Raw genomic sequence first — 10,053 nt, 5'->3', positions numbered from 1 at the left:
CGGAGAATATGGCCTGAGTCTATGGCCAAGTGGGCTTCTTCATACATCCTCTGTGATCTGATCATCCCCACCTAGTCACTGGTGGAGTTAATGGAAAATGCCTCTCCTGGCATGGGCAGAGCCTGTCAGCACCATAAAAGTATGTATTACCAACAGGCTGGTGTGTGGTGAAAGAATGCAGAAGGCCCCTAGCCAAGCATGCTCAAGTTCTTCTCAATTCACTACTCAGATGAGTCATTCTTTGTGACTTGGGGAACAGTAAATGAGGGGTTTAAAGAGAAGCTGGAAGTGGTTCTCTCATGCTCTTTTACCTTGAGAAGCAGCGAAATCCCCTCCCTTTTATGGAAATGGTAAAAGTACAGGATGTTATCCTCTAAAAATGATCTCCTATTGTTTCCTCTTAATAAAGGACCAAATTGTCACAAGATAAACTTTGGGACCCTTCTGTAAATGGAGTAGGAAGTGGAAATGCTGAACTGCACATAGGCAGCCAAAAAAAAAAAAAAAAAAACATAAAGATTTTCCAGGTAATCACTAGGCAATTGCTGCCATGGGGCACCCAGTTAATTTGCAAAGTGGCCAAAACAGCATATTCTCACCTCTCTTGGTAAATCCTTTCCCCTCAGGCCCCCATGGCCATGTGCCACCTCTGGCTGCCTTGGGCCTCAGATATCCCAATCAGTCTTGCCTTTCCTTCCTGTGCCCAACAGAAACTGTCTCCTCCTTCTCTACCTCCAGGGAAATCTTGCCTTCCATTTGGTTTTATAATCTTGCCTGGAAGAATGTGGTCTTATCACCTGATTTAAATACTAACGTGTTAATGATGGATAGGGTTTATTTGTACTTTATTTTAAAACGGAAGCATATTAAACTATGCCTAAGAAAGTGCTGGGGGTACTCCTTAGGTTCTCCTGGTTCTTTTTGCTAACTGTGGGGTCCCTTGATGCTCCTGCTACAGTTCCATGTTATGTTCACCTCTGAAAGACTGTTGGCTTTTGTATTAGCCATCTCAACTTCTCAGGTCTACTTTCATCCTCAGCCAGTAGGGAACAGTACTTAAGCCATTATCAGCCATATCCTTAATGCATTTAAACAGGGCCTAGGTCACAAGGGGGTTGTTGGGCTTCTGACAAATCACCTAGTGGAAATTCTATGAAAGTCAGAATTGCGTATGTAAATTTTTTAAATATACATACGCATACGAAGGACTAACCAAAACAACTTTGAAAGAGAACAAAGTTGGAGGACCAACATTATCCAATTTGAAGGTGACTTATAAAGTGACAGTAATCAAGATGGTATAGTAATGGCATCAAAATAGACAAATCAATAGAATAATAGTTCAGAAATAGATTCATACATATATAGACAACTGATTTTTGATGAGACAATTCAGTGAAGAAAGAATAGTCTTTTCAACAAATGCCACAACAGTAGAATATTTCCATGAAAAAAATGCTTTAATCCACATCTCATACCATATGTGAAAATGAACTCAAAATACATCATAGACCTAAATGTAAAGCCTAAAAGTATAAAACTTCTAGAAGAAAACCTTGGATTATTCACAGATTTCTCACCAAAGACATGACACATAAAAAAAATTTTTTTTGATAAACTGAACTTCATCAAATTTACAAAAGTCTGCCCTTTGAAAGACCCTGTTGAGAGAATAAGAAGATAAACCACAGATTGGGAGTATACATTTGCATATATCTGATAATGGCTGACATCTGGGATGTATAAAAAAATTCCAAAACCTCAATAATAATTTAAAAAACACTCCCCTTGCTCCCTGCAATGAGCAAAATACATGAACAAACACTTCATGAAAGAGTGTATATGAATAGCAAATAAAGACATGAAAATTAACAACTATCATTAGTCATTAGGAAATGCAAATTAAAACTACAAAAAGATAACACCACAGGGCAATTAGAATGGCTGAATTTTAAAAGAGCGACCCTACGGGAAGAATGTGGAGGAAATGAGACTCTCATATACTGCAGGTGGGAACGTAAAATGGCACAACCACTTTGGAAAATATTTAGCAATATCTTAAAAAGTTAAAAATATACATACCACAGGATCCAGACATTCCATTCCTAGATATTTATCCAAAAGAAATGAATGCATATGTCTGTAAGGAAAACTTGTACAGAAATTATCATAGCAGACTAATTTGTAGTAGCAAGATACTCATTTGACAAAGGTCTAATATCCAGAATCTACAAGGAATTTAAACAGATTTAGAAGAAAAAAAAACCATCAAAAAGTAGGCAAAGGATACAAACAGACACTTCTCAAAAGAAGACATTTATGCAGCCGACAAACATATGAAAAAAAGCTCACCATCATCACTGATCGCCAGAGAAATGCAAATCAAAACCACAATGAGATACCATCTCACGCCAGTTGGAATAGTGATCTTTAAAAAGTCAGGAAACAACAGATGCTGGAGAGGATGTGGAGAAATAGGAACACTTTTACACTGTTGGTGGGAATGTAAATTAGTTCAACCATTGTGGAAGACAGTGTAGCAATTCCTCAAGGATCTAGAACCAGAAATACCATTTGACCCAGCAATCCCATTACTGGGTATATACCCAAAGGATTATAAATCATTCTACTATAAAGATACATGCACATGTATGTTTATTGCAGCACTATTCACAATAGTAAAGACTTGGAACCAACCCAAATGCCCATCAATGATAGACTGCACAAAGAAAATGTGGCACATATACACCATGGAATACTATGCAGCCATAAAAAAGGATGAGTTCATGTCTTTGCAAGGAGATGAATGAAACTGGAAACCATCATTCTCAGAAAACTAACACAAGAACAGAAAACCAAACACCGCATATTCTCACTCATAAGTGGGAGTTGAACAATGAGAACACATGGACGCAGGGAGGGGAGCATCACACACCAGGGGGCCGGGGGGCTAGGGGGGCTAGGGGAGGGATAGCATTAGGAGAAATACCTAATGTAGATGATGGGTTGATGGGTGCAGCAAACCACCATGACACGTGTATACCTAGGTAACAAACCTGCATGTTCTGCACATGTATCCCAGGACTCAAAGTATAACAAAAAAGAAAAAGAAAGTATATTATCTAGATGCATCCATTTAAATTTAATGGTTATTAAATTTATTAAACATACCTACAAAATATAAGACATGAATTAAAAAAAAAAAAAGAACAGTGCCTGACACTGCAATAAGAAATGATAGCTATTACTATTAGGAGTGTGGCATCTATTAACAGTTTCCACCAGTAAACACAACCATTGTCAAATAATAAAGATCTGTTATAAAAATATTCAAGCAACAGAGATCTATTAAAAGTTTTATCTTTGCTTCAAAATAATCTGGAGTGAGGAGTATAGATTAAAGATTAGCCATGTACTGATCTTTATAAATGCTGGGGCTGGTAAAATCCCCTCTTTGCCTTTCACACTTCTCCCTTCTCCCATTCCATCCCTCAGAAGTAAACATAATGAACACATTGATGGCTACACTTCCAGACTTTTCTATACATACAGAGAAATGTGAATGTTGGTACAAATACACATACACAGTTTTACACAAGTGGGGTCATATTGGATATATTGTTTTGCAACTTGATTTTTCCCTTGATAATTTGTAAACCTCCTTTCTTGTTGGAATGAAGAATGTTCCTTATCACAGCTGAAGAGTAGGTACTTGTCTGATGAACATATTTTGCCATTTTCCTAGTGATGGGCATGTAGATCCCTTCCACACATTACAATTTTGTTCTGGTTAATATTTTCTTTTTTTTTTTCTATTTCTTTTTTTTATCATCTGTTTCATTTTTCCTTTATCTATTTTCTCTCTTTAGTACTAGAAGTCTACACTTTTGTCTGCTTCTAGGTTAGCACTCCCCACCCACTGCTTCCTTGAATGCTCTGAAGACCAATGAATTCTTTATTCTATGAGCCCGACCTTTATAGGCCAAAAAAGAGAGAGAGAAATAGCCAAGTGAATTTCTACTACTGTCACATTTAAGTCACAGTGCAGGCTGCTTTTGCTTTCCTGAGAAAGTATGTCAAGTATTTTTTATATTCTTCTTTAAAAATTATTTTCTTTAAAACCTTATTATTTTCTTGTTCTTTCTTTTCTTTTTCTTTTTCTTTGCCAGCAGAAAGTGAAGGAGACACACTTTCAAGTTTGCTTTTTAATTCACAAACTCAACATTTTTTCTTTTCTGTTTACTAAGTCACACAGTTTCCTTGGAGGCAGACCTTTATGTGTCCCTTTATTAATGTTTTGTCTTTTATTTTCCATATAAAGTAGTAAACTAATAAAATCTTTATTAGAATTTCTCTCCAACTTTGGAATCTTTTTATGAGGTTGTAGGAGCCTGAATAATGGTCCCAAAGCCATCTGTGCCCTAATCCCTGGAACCTGTGAATGTTACCTTATGCGGCAAAAGGGAGTTGACAGATTTAATTAAGTTAAGGATTTTGAGATGGGGAGATTTTCCTGTATTATCTAGATGGAGCCTAAATGTGGTCACAGGAGTTCTTCTGAAAGGGAGGCAAAGGGAGATTTGACTAAAGAAGAGGAGAAGGCAGTGTGCAGGTGGAATCAGAGATTAGAGTGATGCGGCTACCAGCCAACAAATGCCCACAGCCCCGGGAAGCTGGAGAAGGCAAGGAATGGGTTCTCTCTCTCCACTGGAGCCTCCAGAAGGAACTAGCCCTACTGGTTTCGGACTTCTGGTCTCTAGAACTGTGAGAGAACAAATTTCTGTTGTTTTAAGGTACAGAGTTCATGGTAGTCTGTTAGGAAATGAATATAGAACTCTATTCACAATGTTCTGTAATTAATTTTGCTTTTTTTTTTTTTTCAATTTGTTGCTTGTTATTGTTCTTGTTAATTGCTTTTCTTCCCAGTAGTTTGCAGACCTCAAAACAAAGTTATATATTTAAAACTGGTGATAAACAATGAGTTTATAATAGCCTTTCATAATATAAATAGGGGCTTGTTTAACTCCTCACCTCACCTGTTTTTGCCTTCCCCACTGGCACTCTAGCTGCACCAAACTCCTAGGGCTTTGCTTTGATACGGTCCTGAATCTGCAGTCCCACTCACTAGAGGTGGTTTCTGCTATTTAGAGTTTTTTTTTTTTTCTTTTTCACCTTTATCAGTTTTTAAGACATGTAGCACTTATTTCCTGTTTTCTGTTCTAGGTATTTGAGTACACAGCTTATTGTGTCTGCTGGATTGTATGTATTAAAGGCAGGGATTTACTATACACTATACTTCCTTATCATCTTACCTGGAACAAAGTAGAAAGAAACTATTTGGGAGGTAATTTCCCAAATAATGGCCCCAAAGAGATTCATGCCCTAATCCCTGGAACCTGTGAATGTTACCTTAAAGAGCAAAAAGGATTTGATAGATTTAATTAAGCTAAGGATATGGAGAGGGGCAGATTGTCCCGGATTATCTAGATGAGCCCTAAATTTAGTCACAAGGATTCTGCTGAAAGGGAGGCAAAGGGAGATTTGACTATAGAAGAGGAAAAGGCAGTGTGCAGATGGAAGGAGTTATTGACACATTATAGGTATAATAACTAATATTTACTGAGGATCTATGTTTCAGACACTGTACTATGCATTTTATATATTCTGTCTCAGTTTATCCTCACAAGAGCCATGTGAAGTGGTTTTCCAGTTATCCATTGCTACAGAGTAAATTGTCCCAAAACCTGGTGACTTAAAATAATGATAGCATTGGCAGGGGGCGGTGGCTCACACCTATAATCCCAGCACTTTGGGAGGCTGAGGTGGGCAGATCACCTGAGGTCAGGAGTTCAATACCAACCTGCCCAACATGGTGAAAACCCATCTCTCCTTAAAAAAAAAAAAACAGCCAGGTGTGGTGGCGGGCGCCTGTAATCCCAGCTCCTCAGAAGGCTGAGGCAGGAGAATCACTTGAACCCAGGAGGCAGAGGCAGAAATGAGCCGAGATCACACCACTGCACTCCAGCCTGGGTGACAGAGCAAGGCTCCATCTCGAATATAATAATAATAATAATAATAATAATAATAATAACAATAAATGACAGCATTTGCTTTGCTCACCAATCTGTGTTTGGACAGGTCGAGGCAGGGAAAGCTCATCTCTGCTCCGCTCAGCGTCAGCTGGGGTAGCTCGAAGGCTCAGGGTTGGAATCAGCTGAAGGTTCATTCACTGACATGCCTGGTGGCTGACACTGGCCATGGGCCGAAACCTTATTTGGAGCTGTTGACTGGAACACCTCCATTCTCTGTCTCCATGAGCTGCCTCACAATGGTGGCTGGGTTCCCAGGGTGAGTGCCCAGTGAGAGAGCGCCAGGTGGAAGCTGTCTCACCCTTGATGACCTGGCTTCAGGTGAGATGCAGCGTCATTTCCACGGCATTTTGTTCTTTGAGGCAATAACAAAGTGCCACCCAATTTCTAGAGGAGGGGAAATGGAGTCTGTCTCTTGATGGGATGTGGCAAGAACCTGTGGAATGGGAAATGTTGCTCCACTTCGGAGAATTCCTTCTGCTGCAGCAGAAGCTTGTCATGGTTAAATGATTAAAGCTTGTACGTGGCTGAGTGCTCAACATTCCGACTGCAAAGCCCAGACTATGATTCAGATATTTCTCTTACTATGTGACTTTTAAAACTGTTAATATCACATGATCAATTCCTTTTATAAACTCTAAACGAATTCTTATATGCACTCTTTATTATTTTTAAACAAAAATGTTTATTGATGCACATAGATGTACATAGTTTCAGGGTACATATGATCATTTAATACATTTACATAATTTGTAAAGATTAATCAGTGCATGTGGAATATCCATCACCTTAAATATTTGTCTTTATGCCCGAAACATTATTCTCTTCTAGCTATTTTGAAATCTACAATAGATTATTATTGACTATAGTCACCCCACTAATCTATTGAACACTAGGTCTTATTTTTTCTATCAAACCATATATTTGTACCCATTAATCAACTTTTCTTCACCCATACCACCCTCTCACCTTCTTGGACTCTGGTAACAACCAATCGATTCTCTATCTTCATGAGATCCACATTTTTAGCCCCTACAGATGAGCTAGAACATGTGATGTTTTTCTGTGCTTGTTTTATTTCATTTAACATAACCTCAAGTTCCATCCAAGTTGATGTAAGTGGCAAGATTTCATTCTCTTTTATGGCTAAATAATATTCCACTGTGTGTACCACATTTTCTTTATCCAGTCATCTGTCGATAGGCACTTTGGTTGATTCCATGTTTTGGCTGTTGTGAATAGTGCTGCAATAAACATGGGAGTGCAGATGTCTCTTTGATATATTGATTTCCTTCCTTTTGAGTGTATACCCAGTAGTGGGATTGCTAGATCATATAGTAGTTCTATTTTTGGTCTTTTGAGGAACCTCCAAACTGTTCTCCATAGTGGTTGTACTAATTTACATTCCCACCAGCAGCGTATAAGAGTTCCTCTTTCTCTACCTCTTTGTCAGCATTCATTATTGCCTGTCTTTTTGATAAAAGTCACTCTAACTGGTGAAATGATATTTCGTTGTGGTTTTGATTTGCATTATTCTGATGATTAGTGATGTTGAGCATTTTTTCATATACCTGTTGGATTTGTGTTCTTTTGAGAAATGCCTATTCAGATATTTTGCCCATTTTTTAATCCGATTGTTCTTTTGCTATTCAGTAGTTTGAGCTCCTTATATATTCTGGTTATTAGTCTTTTGTCAGATTGGTAATTTGCAAATATTTTCTCCCATTCTGTGGGTTGTCTCTTCACTTTGCTGACTGTTTTCTTTGCTGCGCAAAGCTTTTTAGCTTGATGTAATCCCATTTAGTCTATATTTACTTTGGTTGCCTGGAGTGCTGTTCATTTTTCCATAGGAGGACTATGTATGAATTATTTTTCAAATGTGTATAGATACTGTTGTGCTGCATAACATACTAATTCATAGAGCATTTTTGAATTTTTGGTAGTTTTTTTATCCAGGGAAAGGGAATAGTATTTTCAAGGAAGCAGAGGTGAGAGGGTATAGCATGTGTGGAAAACAGCGTGGAGTGAAATGGCCAGAGCAGAAGTAGGGGAGAGCAAGGCTGTAAGAGATGAGTTTACAAGCAAGCAGGGCCATGCCACAGGAAGGCAAAGAGCTTAGACCCAATCCCCGAGGCAAGGAGGAGCCATTGAAACGTTGTAAGCAGGGAAGTGATGGAGTTCAGGCCTGATTCGTGTGTGTGTGTGTGTGTGTGTGTGTGTGTGTGTTTGAGACAGAGTTTCACTCTTGTTGCCCAGGCTGGAGTGCAATAGCTGGATCTCGGCTCACTGCAATCTCCATCTCCCGGGTTCAAGCGATTCTCCTGCCTCAGCCTCCCAAGTAGCTGGGATTACAGGCGCATGATACCAAGCCCGGCTAATTTTTGAATTTTTAGTAGAGACGGGGTTTGATGATGTTGGCCAGGCTGCTCTCAAACTCCTGACCTTGTGATCCACCCGCCTTGGCCTCCCAAAGTGCTGGGATTACAAGCGTGAGCCACCGCGCCTGGCCTTTGATTTTTAAATGACCACTTTGGCTTCAGTGTTGAGAATTTAAAAGCATAGGATTTGGAGTGATATGTAAATCTCAATTCACCCACTTACTGCATAATTTGAATTTGTTTAGAATATTTTATGCTCTTTCACTTTGTAGACGCAGGTGATTTTCAATTCAGGAAAGGTTTTTTTTTTTTCTTTTGATATCTTTGGCTTTTTAATTTTCCTGGCATCTTATTAACAGTGCATAGATTTAAGTTCAAATCCTAGGTTCCAACTAAGAGTTGGGCACATCTGTTCTAGTAAGACAGAGTGCTCTCCAATCTGCCCAAGTTCATCGGGAGGGGCTTAGCTAATGGCATAACAAATAAAACCTGAAGTCTCGGTGGTTTAATATGATAAAGGGTTATCACCTACTTGTGAAAAGTCTGATACAGAATGAGAAACTATTCTCTACTTTGTAAATTATGGCCTCTGGAACACATAGCAGGGGGAGATAAAGCTGGAAGGTTCCATGAGATGAGTTAAAGTCAGGCCTGGAGTGGCTTCTGTCACTTCCACCCACACCCCGTTGGCTAGAATTCAGGCTCCAATCTGACTGCAAGGAGGCTGGCAAATGCAGAGGTGCACAGGGGATATTTGACCAGCACAAGTGGTTTCTGCCATCTTCCTCCTCATCCAGATTTTCTGTTACTCTCAATCAATTAAAATTGAGATTCTCATAATGAACGGATGCAGTTTTTTTGTTTCAAATTCTGTCTACAGCAGATCATTTCTGAGGACTAGTTGCCTCTCCAGTACGCCCTACTTACAGCCCCGGTGTTTTTCTGGAGTTTGCCCTCTCCTGATGCTAAGGTGCCTGTTAGAGAAATGCAGACAAAATTCCAACAGTCTTAAAAAATAAAGTGTACGATTGAGTAATGGCTACATGGTTCCCTGCTTGACATGGATGGGTTGAAAGGAACATACAAAGTGTCATCCTGCCTTTTAAACAGGTGGATGTCTTTTATATGACCATGTCTAATGTTTTTCCCTTATTTCTAAGTTTCAGACTTTAAGATCCATAAAATTATTGTTTTTATTTTTTATTTTTTTCTACTCTTATCTGCTGAAGGGACCCACATAATTATTAAACTAAATTAATTAGCTACTAATACATGTAGATTATTTATCTAGTAGGGTAAGAGAATGGATATCTTGGTTAGCTGATTTTTTAGTAGGTACAAAGTTTCACCATGTTGGCCAGGCTAGTGTTGAACTCCTGACTTCAGGTGATCTGCCTGCCTTGACCACCCAAAGTGCTGGGATTACAGGCTTCAGCCACCAAGCCAGGCCAAGCTGACTGTTAATTAAGCACTATCAGGAATTACAATGTAATAAAAATATACTACAATAAATATAATTAAACTTCCTTTGATAATTCAAAAGTCACCTCAGAATCCCAAAGCAGTTCAACATCTATGTGAAATAT

The sequence above is a fragment of the Papio anubis genome, chromosome 1 (genome assembly GCF_008728515.1).
Source record: "Papio anubis isolate 15944 chromosome 1, Panubis1.0, whole genome shotgun sequence".
In the NCBI taxonomy this organism is placed as follows: Eukaryota; Metazoa; Chordata; class Mammalia; order Primates; family Cercopithecidae; genus Papio; species Papio anubis.
The sequence above is the reverse complement of the archived record's forward strand: the minus strand, read 5'-3'. Positions refer to the sequence as shown.